Below are 15,177 nucleotides of genomic sequence, written 5' to 3'. Positions count from 1 at the left end.
TTGCTGAATCATATAACTGTCTACATGCAGGCTGAGCTGAAGACGAAAGAAAGCCAAGTCGCCGATCTCCAAGATAATCTGAAATCCCAACAAGCTGAAACCTCCAAAGCAAAAGAGGAATTAACCAATGCTTTAAGCGCCATGGAACAGATTAAGGAGAACTTCAAGAAGAAGCGGGCGGATTGGGCCACTGAAAAATCCGCTTTAATCAAACGAGCAGAAGATGCCGAGGCTGCACTAAAACCGGTGGCGGATGAACTGACCAGCATAAAGCGGCACGTGCATGCCATGACCACTGCTATCTTTGGTAAGCCGGTTTGACTTCTAAACTGATTCTGCCGTCTTACAGAGCTGCTGGTTTGTTAACCCTGTATGATATTTCAGGGACACGCATTGGTCACTTGGGGTCAGATGTGCGGAAGAAATTGAAAGCCGCCTATACGTTGATCGAACAACTGTACACTGGTGCACAGCGTATCATCTGTACTGCATCCCACAACAAACCGGCGCCCACTTTGATTCAAGACACTCTGATGAAACTGTTGGTGCTTCCTGCCCGGGTTGAAGAACTGAAGAAATCTGCTGCTCGAACCGGCGCGATCAATGCCTTAATCCAGGCAAAAGCTTGGGTGCCGGATTTTGATCCTATTGAAGCGGCTCTGGGCTATCCCAGCTTGAAGGAAGATGGGTCAGAGTTTGGTGAAGCGGATCTGCGAGCAATAAACCGGGAGGTGCGTCTGCTAGCTTGTCAATTGGCTGAAGAAGCAGACTTGTCTCATTATCAAGCCCAATATGACAATCAGAACAAGCAAATAGCTGCACCAATTCATGAATCGGAAAATCTTATCCCTCCAATCCGTAAGCATACTTACACTCCCGATATTGACCCGTCATTGTTGATCCATGATGAAGCTGTTTTTCAAGCATTAATGGGAATCGACTGGACAACTGTTGATTTCCAGCCGCTGGGTAGAGAAACTAAAGCTGAAGCGGCGCAGGATGACCCACAACCATCAGGCCAGGCTGGTGACCAAGCTTGAACCGGAAGCCGGTTTAAAACTGCTTCTCCTTTGCAAAAAACAATGATCTTATTGTGGGCACCGTGTTGCCTTGTAATAGGCTAGCTGATACTTTTGATGTTGATATGCCTTCGTGCATAATTTGCTCTTCCTTTGGGTGATGAACTTTCCAAAGTACTTTCTACAATAAAAAATCTTCAAGTGCCACCGCGGTTGTACCGTCAGGCGGAATATGATGCCTGCATACATGAAATCAAAACATCCGAATTTTTTTAAGTATATGACCAAATTTTTGAGGTACATAATACCTGCCATCATTGAGCGTGAAGTTGGCTTGGCCAATCTTGAAACGGAGTTTTATAAACCCACACTGTTGGAGGAGATAGCAGCTCCCATATATATATGATGCCGGTTTACCATGTAAACCGTGTCGGGTTATAATAAACACCGTGTTACTCCATAAGAGGATGTTAACAAAAAAAGATCAAACCGGGCAAATAGTCTCCGGATTGAAATGAACCGTGTTCCGTCAATTGACAGTGTGAACCGGTTGAAAACTTTGTCGGTTTAAAAAACGCAATAAAAAGAAAGAAAAACCTTTCGAAGAAAAGTGTGAAGCAAATGCAATGACAAAACCGTTTGCAAAAAAAGGTTTATTTGAGCTGATCAGATGGCGTTACCATGGCCGAACACGACCAAGCTCCCGATAGGTGTAACTATGGTTCTAGTCAGCCAGGTCCCCAAATGAAACCGTGGCATTTATGCCGATCAAGTGGCATGGCAATGGTTCGGGTTCGACCAATCCCCCAAGTGATTCTGCGGCCTTAGGCCGATCAAGAGGCATGACTGGTTCAAACGTGACCAAGTCCCCAAGTGATCTGGTGGCTCTCGCCTATCAAGAGGTATTGTATTGGTTCAGACACGACTAAACCCCCAAGTGATATAACATGATGCTTTTAAAAAGCTAACTCAAGGGGTAAACCGGAGGCCGCTTTAGAACAACTCCGTGTAACCACACATGATGTAAAAGAACAGATACCCCGCTTTAGCTGAGGTTCCGGTTTATTATATTTAATCATAATATATACATCATCGTAATATGTACATAAGTAGAACCAATGGCTCAAGTATAGTAAGGCCGAAGATGAGCTATGTTCCATGGCCTGTTGGTCTCCTCCTCTGATGTACGTGAGTCCTTATGCTCTCGAATATCGATCAAATAGTATGACCCGTTATGCAGATTCTTGGTGTCCATGAAAGGCCCCTCCCAAGGTGGGGATAGCTTATGCATATCAGTCTGATCTTGGATGAGCTGAAGCACCAAATCTCCTTCCTAAAAGGTTCTGGTTCTGACTCGGTGACTGTGATAACAACGAAGATCCTGTTGGTAAATCACCGAGCAGGCAGCTGCTATGTCACGTTCTTCATCCAACAGGTCCAAAGCATCTTGCCGTGCTGTCTCATTGTTCGCTTCAACATAAGCCGCCACACGGGGTGAATCATGACGGATATCACTGGGGAGAACCGCCTCCGCTCCGTAAACCATGAAGAACGGTGTGTATCCTGTTGATCTGTTGGGTGTAGTGTTGATGCTCCATAACACAGATGGTAACTCTTCTACCCAACAACTCGGTGTTCTCTGCAAAGGAACCATAAGCCGGGGCTTGATGCCTCTCAAGATCTCTTGATTAGCCCTTTCTGCTTGACCATTGGACTGTGGATGTGCCACCGATGAAACGTCGAGCCGGATGTGCTCCTGTTCATAGAACTCCTTCATGGCACCTTTGGACAAATTGGTACCATTATCTGTGATGATACTGTGTGGAAAGCCAAACCGGAAAATCACTTTTTTGATGAACTGAACCGCCATGGCCGCATCACACTTGCTAACAGGTTCTGCCTCCACGCACTTTGTAAACTTATCAACCGCCACCAGGAGGTGGGTCTTCTTATCTTTAGACCTTTTGAAAGGCCCAACCATATCCAGCCCCCAAGTCGCAAACGGCCAAGTAATTGGAATCATTCTCAATTCTTGAGCCGGTACATGAGCACGTCTTGAAAACTTTTGGCAACCATCACATCGTCTGACCAGATCCTCCGCATCAGCATGAGCAGTTAACCAATAGAAGCCATGGCGAAACGCTTTAGCCACCAGAGATTTTGAACCGGCATGGTGACCACAATCTCCTTCGTGGATCTCACGCAAAATTTCACGGCCTTCTTCAGGAGACACACAGCGTTGAAATGCTCCTGACACACTGCAATGATGCAACTCGCCGTTGATAATAGTCATGGACTTGGATCGCCGGATTATCTGTCGAGCCAGAGTCTCATCCTCTGGTAACTCGCCCCGGTTCTTGTACGCCAGGTAAGGAAGCGTCCAATCCGGAATAACATGAAGAGCTACCACCAATTGAGCCTCCGGATCAGGAATAGCCAAATCCGCTTCACTAGGGATCTTGACCGACGGGTTGTGCAGCACATCCAGAAAAACATTGGGTGGGACTGGTTTGCGCTGAGAGCCCAGCCGGCTTAAAGCGTCCGCCACTTCATTTTTCCGCCAGTCCACGTGGTCCACCTGATAGCCTTTAAAATGACCTGCAACAATATCCACCTCACGACAATATGCTGCCATGAGTGGGTCCTTGGAGTCCCAAGTGCCAGACACTTGCTGAGCCACGAGGTCCGAGTCACCAAAACAATTAACTCGACTTAGATTCATCTCCTTAGCCATCCGAAGACCATGGAGCAAGGCTTCATACTCAGCTGCATTGTTAGTACAAGGGAACATTAAACGGAGAACGTAACAAAACTTATCACCTCGTGGGGAAGTTAATACGACTCCAGCCCCCGAGCCTTCCAATTGCCTGGATCCGTCAAAATGGATGGTCCAATATGTGTGATCCGGCTTTTCTTCAGGTGCTTGCATTTCCGTCCAATCATTGATGAAATCAACAAGTGCTTGAGACTTAACCGCCGTCCGAGGCACATACTTCAAACCGTGCGGCCCAAGCTCTATAGCCCACTTGGCAATCCGGCCAGTTGCTTCCCGGTTCTGGATGATATCCCCCAAAGGAGCAGAACTGACCACCGTAATTGGGTGCCCTTGGAAGTATTGTTTAAGCTTCCGGCTTGCCATAAAAACTCCATACACCAGCTTCTGCCAATGCAGATACCTTTGCTTGGACTCAATGAGTACCTCGCTGATATAATAGACTGGACGTTGAACCGGATGCTCCTTACCTGCGTCCTTTTGCTCCACCACAATAGCCACGCTGACCGCCCAAGCATTAGCAGCAACATATAGCAGTAACGGATCTTTGTCAATGGGAGCGGCGAGCACAGGCGGATTGGCCAATTGCCGCTTTAAGTCCTCAAATGCTTCATTAGCAGCAGAACTCCAGATAAACTGATCCGTCTTCTTCAACATCTAATACAAAGGGATTGCCTTCTCACCAAGACGACTGATAAACCGGCTTAACGCGGCAATCCGGCCTGCCAGGCGTTGAACATCATTGATACACTTCAGTTTAGCTAGGGAGGTGATGGCTGTGATCTTCTCCGGATTAGCCTCAATTCCCCTATTGGACACCAGAAAACCCAATAACTTGCCCGCCAGTACACCAAAGACGCACTTGTCCAGATTAAGCATCATCTTGTATGTCCTCAAGTTATCAAAGGTTTCCTTCAAATCATTAATCAGAGTCTCCTTCTCCCTGGATTTAACCACGATATCATCCACGTAAGCATGTACATTGCGGCCAATCTGTTTGTGAAGACAATTTTGCACACACCGTTGATAAGTTGCCTGGGCACTCTTGAGCCCAAAGAGCATAGACACATAGTAGAAGGCTCCAAAGGGAGTTATGAACGCCGTCTTCTCCTGGTCCTTAACTGCCATTTTGATCTGATGATAGCCAGAATACGCATCCAAAAAACTTAAACGCTCACAACCCGCCGTAGCATTAATAATTTGATCAATACGGGGGAGGGCAAAAGGATCTGCTGGACAAGCCTTATTAAGATCTGTGTAATCCACACACATGCGCCAGGTGCCATTTTTCTTAAGGACCAGCACCGGATTGGCAAGCCACTCAGGGTGAAAAACTTCAACAATAAAGCCAGCTGCTAAGAGCCTGGCTACCTCTTCTCCAATTGCCTTGTGTCTTTCTTCGTTAAACCGGCGGAGGAACTGTTTCACCGGTTTGTATTTAGGATCCACATTAAGGGTGTGCTCAGCGAGTTGCCTCGGTACACCTGGCATGTCAGAGGGCTTCCATGCAAAAATGTCCCGATTCTCACGGATGAACTCGATGAGCACGCCTTCCTATTTTGGATCCAAGTTGGCACTGATGCTGAACTGCTTGGACGAATCGCTAGGTACAAAGTCAAAAAGCTTAGTTTCTGCTGCCGATTTGAACTTCAGGGCCGGATCATGCTCCGCAGTTGGCTTCTTTAATGGAGTCATGTCCGTCGGATCAACATTGTCCTTATAATACTTCAGCTCCTCGGTGGCACAAACCGACTCTGCATAGGCCGCATCTCCTTCCTCGCACTCCAAAGCGATTTTGCGGCTTCCATGAACTGTTATTGTCCCCTTGTGACCCGGCATCTTGAGCTGCAAATACACATAACAGGGTCGTGCCATAAACTTGGCGTAGGCCGGTCGCCCAAACAGGGTGTGGTATGGACTTTGGATTTTCACCACTTCAAACGTCAATGTCTCCGAGCTGGAGTCATGATCATCCCCAAAGGCCACTTCCAGAGCTATCTTACCAACAGGATATGCTGATCTGCCAGGTACTACACCGTGGAACACCGTATTAGACGGTTTGAGATTTTTATCTGTTAGTCCCATACGACGGAAGGTCTCATAGTACAAGATATTAATGCTGCTCCCTCCATCCATGAGCACCTTGGTGAACTTGTCACCTCCCACCTGAGGCGCCACCACCAGAGCCAACTGACACGGATTATCAACCTGGGGAGGGTGATCCTCTCTGCTCCATATGATTGGCTGTTCAGACCAGCGTAGATAACGGGGTATGGCCGGTTCAACAGAGTTGACCGCCCGCCTCTGAACCTTCTGGTCTCGCTTGTCCAAGCTAGTGGTGAAGACATGGTACTGCCCACTACTCAACTGCTTTGGGTTGCTCTGGTAACCTGACTGTTGCTGCTGTTGGTTGTAACCACCCTGGTTGTTCTGACTATTTTGACCATTATGTCCGCCCGGATTACCATTAAATCCTGAACTGGAATTTCCTCCACCGTAACCCGGCCCGGACCCTGAGCCACCGCCGGAGCCGTGATCATACCGGAAAGCATTAGAATTCTTGAACTCCTGCATAATGAAGCAATCCTTCTAAAGGTGGTTTGCTGGTGCCTCCTTCGTCCCATGTCTTGGACAGGGCTGGCTTAGCAGATAGTTTAGGCGGTCCGGGTTAGGGTTGGGTGCCCCATTGCGATTTTTCGGTTTACCCTTGCGTCGCTGGCCATTGTCCTGCGTGTTGGTATTAGCCACAAAGTCCATGTTACCATCCGCTTTACGCTTGCCTCCACCACCATTGCCTGCCCAGTGATGCTGCTGACCTTTGGAGTTGCTGTTCCTCTTTCCCTTCCCTGCCTTGTCATCATCAGATTCGGGATCCTTGGTACTATCAGAATTAGCATACTTTATGAAAGCAGCCATGAGGGTTCCCATGTCAGTGCAATGACGCTTCATCCGTCCCAACTTCAGCTTTAGGGGCCCAAACTGGCAGTTGCCTTCTAGGGTTAATACTGCGGTGTCAGCGTTGATGCGGTCTGATGAGTGCAACACTTGTGAAACCCGGCGCACCCAATGAGTCGTTGATTCTCCTTCCTCCTGGATGCAGGCAGCTAAGTCCACTATCGACATAGGATGTTTACATGTATCCTTGAAATTGCTGATAAACCGGGCTCGTAATTGGGCCCATGAACTGATAGAATTAGCCGGCAAGCTTTTTAACCAAGTACGGGCCGTTCCTTCAAGCATCATGGTGAAGTATTTCGCACACGCCGCGTCATCCACATCAAGCATCTCCATGGCCATCTCATAGCTCTCCACCCATGTCTCTGGAGGTTGATCCGCCATGTAATTTGGTACCTTGCATGGGCCTTTGAAATCCTTGGGCAGGCGCACATTGCGTAAAGCGGGGATAAGGCAAGGCACCCCCAAAGAACTAGAAGTAACACCAGGTTCGATCGAGATAGTTGGACGAACCGGCGTGAGCTGCCGAGCCTGATGCTGTGCGGCTAACTCGGCCTCCCTGCGCGCTCGGGCCTGGTCCACCATTTCCTGAGCGTTATCAGCACCACCCGCCGGGTTGTTGCCACGGGGTGCTCCACGTCGTTCATTACTCGACACTGCCGGTTCATCCATATGTCTGCTATAGCTCCGGCTTGGACGGGGGGTGGAGTGGATCCGGTCGCGGCTGTACGAATATGCTTCCTGTTGGACCAAAGCTGTCCTCAGAAGCTCCTTGACCCGTCGCGTCTCTACTGCCTGCGGCGAGTCACCTTCAATTGGAATGGCCTCCAGCCGTGCAGCAGCGGCAATGAGATTGTCCATCGGGTTGGAGTAGTGACCCGGAGGTGTTAAAACAGCCTGAGGTATAACGGTGTTTTGACGAGGCGGGTCCATCTGACGAGGCTGAACCGGTGCACCGGTCCCAGGAGCTTCCGCCCGGTTTCCCTCCAGCGGATTGCTGGTTCCTGCTCCTGGAGTGTTGAAAAGGTCTCTGGCCTCGAAAACCGGAGGCAAACGGGATCGGTGCTTCCTCCTCATGACTTCCTGCGACGCGCTCTGGTCCAACATGAGCCTGTAGGCTTGTGCGTCTAAAGCGGCCCGCTCTGTGGCCATCCTGGTGTCCTCAGCTGCCAGATCCGCCTTGGACTGGGTGATCTGTTCCTTTATCTTTGCAATCTCCGCATTGTGGACGTCCTGATCCGCCGGATTAGCTTCCGCCGTAAGCACAGCCAATGCATCAAATAGCTCTGATAGAACTTGAGCCGGCGGGCGCACAGGGCCTCCTGCCCCGGCAGCCGTCGCCGCTGCTGAACCGGAGGTTGTTGCCGCAGCGGTCGAAGAATGAAGCGCTGCTTGTGTGCCGGCCATGAATATTCCAACCCGGTTGGGCAGATCAGAGGGGTCCGGAATACTGTCGCCATCGGAACAGCCCCCAATCCGGCCGTCTTGTAGCTGATAAAGAGATTCGGTTTCTCCGGCCGATGACTCGTCATCGGAACAAACGACGATCTCGCCGCGAGATTCCGATCCATCCTCATAACTTCCTCCATGGATGACTCCCACGAAGGCATGCTTCATGGCCGGTTTAACCCGGGCGGATCGCGCACGCTGAGCCGTCTCAACGAGGTTGGTGCAGATGTCCGACTCAGGGCCCGGTTCACGGATCTTGCCAATGAAAACGTGAATGCCACCAAAGGGGACCCGGTACCCGTACTCAACTGAGCCGGCCTCGGGGCCCCAGCCTGCGTCGTCGATGTAGAGCTTGCCGCGACAACTCTTAGTCATCAGGCCTACAGCGTAGCCCTCGAGTCCTTCAAAGCGGCCCTCCAAGCACCTGAAACCATCGTGCGATAGCCCCACGGTGGGCGCCAACTATCGTGGTTTTGTCACGGCAGATGTCCTAGAGAAAGGACTTAGTCGTGGAGCCATCGCGACGGGTTAGCTTGAAGGGGTTAAAGCGGACACAGGGACGCAAGAGAGTTTATACTAGTTTGGCCCCTTCGATGAAGGTAAAATCCTACGTCTAGTTGTGATGGAATTGATGGGGTTTCGATGACTAGGGAGCAAACAAGCTTCGCCTATGTCTCGAGTTGTTGTCTGTTGTCCTTGAACCGCCGCCGGGTCGTCTCCTTATATACACGGGTGACGCCCATCGGTTCACAAAGTCCCAACACCGGTCGATATTCGTATCCGGGTTGGTCTCTCCTTACTCCTAACTTACAATACAAGTTTATATACAAATACCGGTTTACAGCTACAAGTCTTAAACCGACTACGGGCCTTAGGCCCTCATCTGTCTTCTTGGGCTTTAGCACTCTTGAACTACTGATGAAGTTGACCCTGCCCAGATAGGCCGGTTTACGGCCAGCAGTAATATCCCCAACAGGGACCGAGAGCCGAGTTCCCACAATGGCGTCGTCACACCCTCATAACCTAGATGTATAGAGGATTACCGCCCGGATGGATGGGCGGCGACAGGAGGACCGCCCGTGGCAACTGATAACCCAGAAGTATAGGGGATCAATTGTATCTTTTTTGATAAATAAGAGTGTCAAACCCAACGAGGAGCTAAAGGTAGGATTTATATTCCCTTCAAGTTCTATCGGCCATAGATATAACTCTACGCACACTTAACATTCGCTTTACGTAGAACAAGAATAAAACTAAAAGTACTCTGTAAGTGTGAAGGGATAGGTTTGCAAGAATAAGACTAGGATTACTTAGAGGAAATATAACTAGGAGTAATTTGCAAGATAGTGAAGTTAGTTGTTTAGTAGAAAGCTTTTTCTAACACAAGAAAGTTATTTGTCCCTAGGCAATCGATAACTAGACCGGTAATCATCATTGCAATTTTATATGAGGGAGAGGCATTAGCTAACACACTTTTCATACTTGGATCATATGCAGTTATGATTGGAACTCTAGCAAGCATCCACAACTACCAAAGATCATTAAGGTAAAACCCAACCATAGCATTAAGTAACAAGTCCTCTTTACTCCCATACGCAATAACCCCCTTACTCGGGTATAAGCTTCTGTCACTCTCCCCACCCACTATAAGAGAATCACAAACGTATTGAAACACCCTACAAAGGGAATCCCACACGCTTTGCGCGACACAGAGGGCACCATAGGACAGCATCAAAATAAAACATACAACTCAAACCAATCACGATCATCAACAAACCCATAGGACAAAACGAATCTACTCAAACATCACAGGATTGCCACATATCATTGGATAATAACATATAGCATTAAGCACCATGTTTAAGTATAGATTACAACGGGGAGAAGAGGTATTACAATGCTGCATAGAGGGGGAGAGAGTTGGTGATGATGGCAGCGAAGTTGTTGTTGTAGATCGCCGTCAAGATGATTGCCCCGATGGCGTTTCGGCACCACCGGAGAGAGGGGGAGAGAGCCCCCTCCTTCTTCTACCTTGGCATCCCCCTAGATGGGAGGAGAGTTCCCCCTCTGGTCCATGGTCTCCATCCTCGTGAGGCCGGCTCGCGGGGCCTCCTCATGAGGCCTACCCTGCGAGGGTAGGTCTCGGGGCCCCGGCCGTGAGGCCCGTGCCTGTCACATGGGTGACACCCTGTTGTCAGGATAGGGATGGCAGGGTATGGCGGAGACCGGTTTCCACTTTGGTGCTAAGGGCACAACGGAGCCAGCCTCCCTCCAAAGCAAGTCCCAAAGTTCTAACTTTGGTGAATGAAGACCAAGACAGCTCGGCGCCCAGGACAACCGTCATCGCCGAGCCCACTCTTACATCAGGATAGCGCCTTTAGCAGGCGAAGACCACCTTTGGCCAGGATAATCCTGTGCCCTTGTCCCCCTTCAAACTTGCTGCCCTGTGGACACCTTTCCCGCTCATATTTTCAGGGAAGAGGGCCAAGTCATGAGAAGAAGGAAGGACAACCATTGTAGAGGGGGGACCTTTTGACTCCTTCCTCACCTTGCCTTGTAGCTCCAAGCGCGTTGCCCACAAGCAATCCTAATCAAGCAGGAGTAGGGTTTTACACCACGACGGTGGCCTGAACTTGGGTATCTCGCGCGTCCCCTTCGGGTCTAGTGAGCCCGTGGGAGTTCAGCCGCAGTCATCATCGTGTCTTAGGTCGCAAAGCAAAGCCCTCTAGAGTTCAAACCCTAGTTCTTTGAGAAGTTCCTTTTACGTAGATCCTAAACTCCGACAGACTCAATAGAATACCCCATTGTCACCGCGGGTATCAACATGCAAGACATACATCAAGTGGTCTCAAATCTAGTATTCAATCCAATGCAACGAAACCTCAAAGAGCAAGACTCAATTCATCACAACAAGGTAGAGAGGGGAAAACACCATATGATCTGACTATCGTAACAAAGCCCATGGTTACATCAAGATCATGCCGGATCAAGAACATGTGAGAGAGAGAGAGATCAAACACATAGCTACTGGTACATACCCTCAACCCCGAGGGTGAACTACCCCCTCCTCGTCATGGAGACTTCCAGGATGATGAAGATGGCCTCCGTTGATCATCTTCCCCTCTGGCAGGGTGCCAGGAAAGGGCTCCAGATGAGATCGCTTTGAAACAGAGGCTTGCGATGGCATGTAAGTTATAGGTCAATTTTCAGAAGTTTCTCAATACATAAAAAAATTTGGCGTCGGTTTCACATCAGGGGGGCCCACGAGGGACCGACGAGCTCAGGGGGTGCTCCCAGGCTTGTGGCTCCCCTGGCCACCCTCTGGTCCACCCCCGGCACTTCATGGATCTCTTTTGGTCCATAAAAGTCACTGTAAAGTTTCATGGCATTTGGACTTCATTTGGTATGGATTTTCTAGAAAACCAAAAACACGAGGAGAACAACAACTGACACTAGGCACTAGGTTAATAGGTTAGTTCCATAAAAAATCATATAAAAGTACACCAAAACCATATAATATTGTTGTAAACATGGCATGAATACTTCATAAATTATACATACGTTGGACAAGTATCACGAGGTGACATGGTCGGCGGCGAGGAGTCCTTGGGTTCGACAGCTAGGCTAGCTAGAGCTCGTGTGCTAGTGTTAGAAAAGAGGGGAAGGAGCAGGAGCTCACATCGAACCTGCAAGGGTGGTCAGTGGGCTCGAGGGCCCAATGGAATGGTCGAATCGACGACATATATCTCGGTTGCTCGGGTAGAAGACAATGGCGCTAACGATGATGTGGTGCTTCCTCGCTCGAGTTCTTCGGCTTGGAGATGAGGAAGAGCTTTGGGGAGCATCTAGACACAATGATGCAACGAAAGGTGGGCGATGGTACGAGAACTACGACGACGTGCTCATGGCAGCTTTGGCCATGAGGGAGAGATGAGGAATGAGGGCGAGAGTGAGAGGGTTGGGCTCGGGGACATGCATGTCGTCCTTAGCCAGCTCTAGGCACTCGACGGCAAACAGGAGGTGGCGGTGCGCATGCTCGCGCGTGTCCTCTTGGCGAGAGGTGGACGATGACTGACCACTGGGCCAGTTGGGCCGGGCGGGTTGCACGGCTCTCTCTCTCTATTCTTGTTTTTGTTTTCTACTTTTGTAATTTGTTTTGATTTAGTTACTGGACTAAATTATTTTTTAAAATTCTAAAAATAATTGTGGGCATCAACTGAAATATTCGAGAGGCCCTCAAATAATTCTAGAATATTTGGAGTAACAAAACTATTTATAGAAATTATTTGCTCCAACTCAAAATAGTATGGATTAACCCCAAGCCCAAATATGTCCTGGAAAGTTCATTGAAAATTATTTTAAGCTAAACCTATTTGAATTAATTTGGTGCTAGGGTTGTGAGCATCCCCATTTCAAGTTTCAATTAAAGTAAACCATGATGCCACAAGCAATACTATCCTAGGTGCATTACCAAACTAGGGATGTGACATACTATTATCCCGCCCTGTTCTCCGCAATAGGGCGATTCCGTTTTGCATCCATTGACCAGGCGTGTGATCGTCCGGTTAGTCATCTGGCGCGCTATCTGACAGCCGGGTTCCTTCTGGTTAACATCCTATCTTAGGAGCTGACCCGCACTAGAGAGGAACTTATTCCTACAAGAGCGGCATACGTGCCTGCTCCTTTTGCTTTTGCACCCTTAGCTACCCCAACCATTCCACCCCCATCTATCCTCACTGCTCCTGCTAGCTCACTTGGGTAGCCGAACACTTTGTCTAGTACTCATCGTGAGTCCCGAGCTATGTGGTCATAGAAACCACACCGGCGACAGTGCCAATCCTTGTTAGGAAATGTAGCATGCAATTCAAAAAAAAAATTACGCTCACGCAAGATCTATCTAGGAGATGCATAGCAATGAGAGGGGGAGAGTGTGTCTACATACCCTCGTAGACCAAAAGCGGAAGCATTCGACAACACGGTTGATGTAGTCGAACTTCTTCTCGTTTCGACCAATCAAGCACCGAACGTACGGCACCTCTGAGTTCTACACACGTTCAACTCGATGACGTCCCTCGAACTCTTGATCCAGCAAAGTGTCGAGGAAGTAGATGAGTTCCGCCAGCACAATGGTGTGGTGACGGTGATGGTGATGTGATCTGCGCAGGGCTTCGCCTAAGCACTACGAGAATATGACCGAGGGTGTAATCTATGGAGGGAGGCGCCGCACACGGCTAACAGAAGTTGATGTGTGTCCTAGGCGCCTCCCTCCCCTCATATATATAGGTGGGAGGGAGAGAGAGCAGCCAAGGGGAGCGCCCCAAGTAGGCCGAGTCTTACTTGGAATCCCTCCCCTTCCTTCCCTCTTTCCCCCTTTCCTTTCTCCTCTGGTGCGGCCCATATGGGGCGGGGGGGGGGGCAGTAGCCCTTGATGGCTGCTATGTTCCCCCTCTTGGCCCATTAGGCCCATATCTTTGTCGGGGTTGCCCGGAACCCCTTTCCGGTGACCTGATATGTACCCGGTACCCCCAGAACACTTTCGGTGTCCAAATACTATCGTCCTATATATCAATCTTTATCTCTTGACCATTAGAGACTCCTCGTCATGTCCGTGATCTCATCCAGGACTCCGAACAACATTTGGTCACCAAAACACATAACTCATATAATACAAAATCGTCATCAAACGTTAAGCGTGCGGGCCCTACGGGTTCGAGAACTATGTAGACATGACCGAGACACCTCTCCGGTCAATAACCAATAGCGGAACCTGGATGCTCATATTGCCTCCTACATATTCTACGAAGATCTTTATCGGTCAAACTGTAATGACAACATATGTTATTCCCTTTGTTATCGGTATGTTACTTGCCCGAGATTCGATCGTCGGTATCTTCATACCTAGTTCAATCTCGTTACCGGCAAGTCTCTTTACTCGTTTCATAAATACATCATCCCGCAACTAATTTATTAGTCATATTGCTTGCAAGGCTTCTTATGATGTGTATTACCAAGAGGGCCCAGAGATACCTCTCCGATACTCGGAGTGACAAATCTTAATCTTGACCTATGCCAACCCAACAAACACCTTTGGAGATACCTGTAGAGCATCTTTATAACCACTCAGTTATGTTGTGACGTTTGATAGCACATAAGGCATTCCTCCGGTATCCGAGAGTTGCATAATCTCATAGTCAAAGAAATATGTATATGACATGATGAAAGCAATAGCAATAAAACTGAACGATCGATATGCTAAGCTAACGGATGGATCTTGTCCATCACATCATTCTCCTAATGTTGTGATCCCATTCATTAAATGACAACAAATGTCTATGGTTAGGAAACTTAACCATCTTTGATTAATGAGCTAGTCTAGTAGAGGTCTATTAGGGACACAGTGTTTTATCTATGTATCCACACATGTATCAAGTTTTCGGTTAATACAATTCTAGCATGAATAATAAACATTTATCATGATATAAGGAAATATAAAATAACAATTTTATTATTGCCTCTAGGGCATATTTCCTTCAATCCTAGCGGCACTCGGAACGAGGGTGGCCGGTGTAGAGGCACTTGTAGAAGACGCTGGCCTTGCGGGTCTTGCCAGAGGTTGCGTCGAGTGTGGTAGCAATGCGTGGTGGCTAGGGCGATGGCGACGCTGATGAGGGGAGCTCTAGTGTTGGCGAATGCGAACAGTCTCCCATGGGACTCGTCCCATCCTCTGGCTCCTCCACCGGCAACATGTTTTGGATCTCAGAGCGCGAGATTCGCCTAGGGGTGACCTCGATCGCCGGGAGGGTGGTAGGGGCACCGTTGTAGAGCACCACATGATACGAATGATGAGGGCTCACAGAGGAGGATGGGCTCTCCTCCAGCCAGTGTAGCTCGCGGGGGCGCCCCTGATCGAGGAAGTCGAGGAGGCCATGGGGCGGTGGCTCGGGGCTTAAACGGTGGATGCCGGGGCCGGAGTGACCACCC

Source organism: Triticum urartu, chromosome 7, assembly GCF_003073215.2.
Source record: "Triticum urartu cultivar G1812 chromosome 7, Tu2.1, whole genome shotgun sequence".
NCBI classification, from domain to species: Eukaryota; Viridiplantae; Streptophyta; class Magnoliopsida; order Poales; family Poaceae; genus Triticum; species Triticum urartu.
This window is presented reverse-complemented; position numbering follows the sequence as displayed.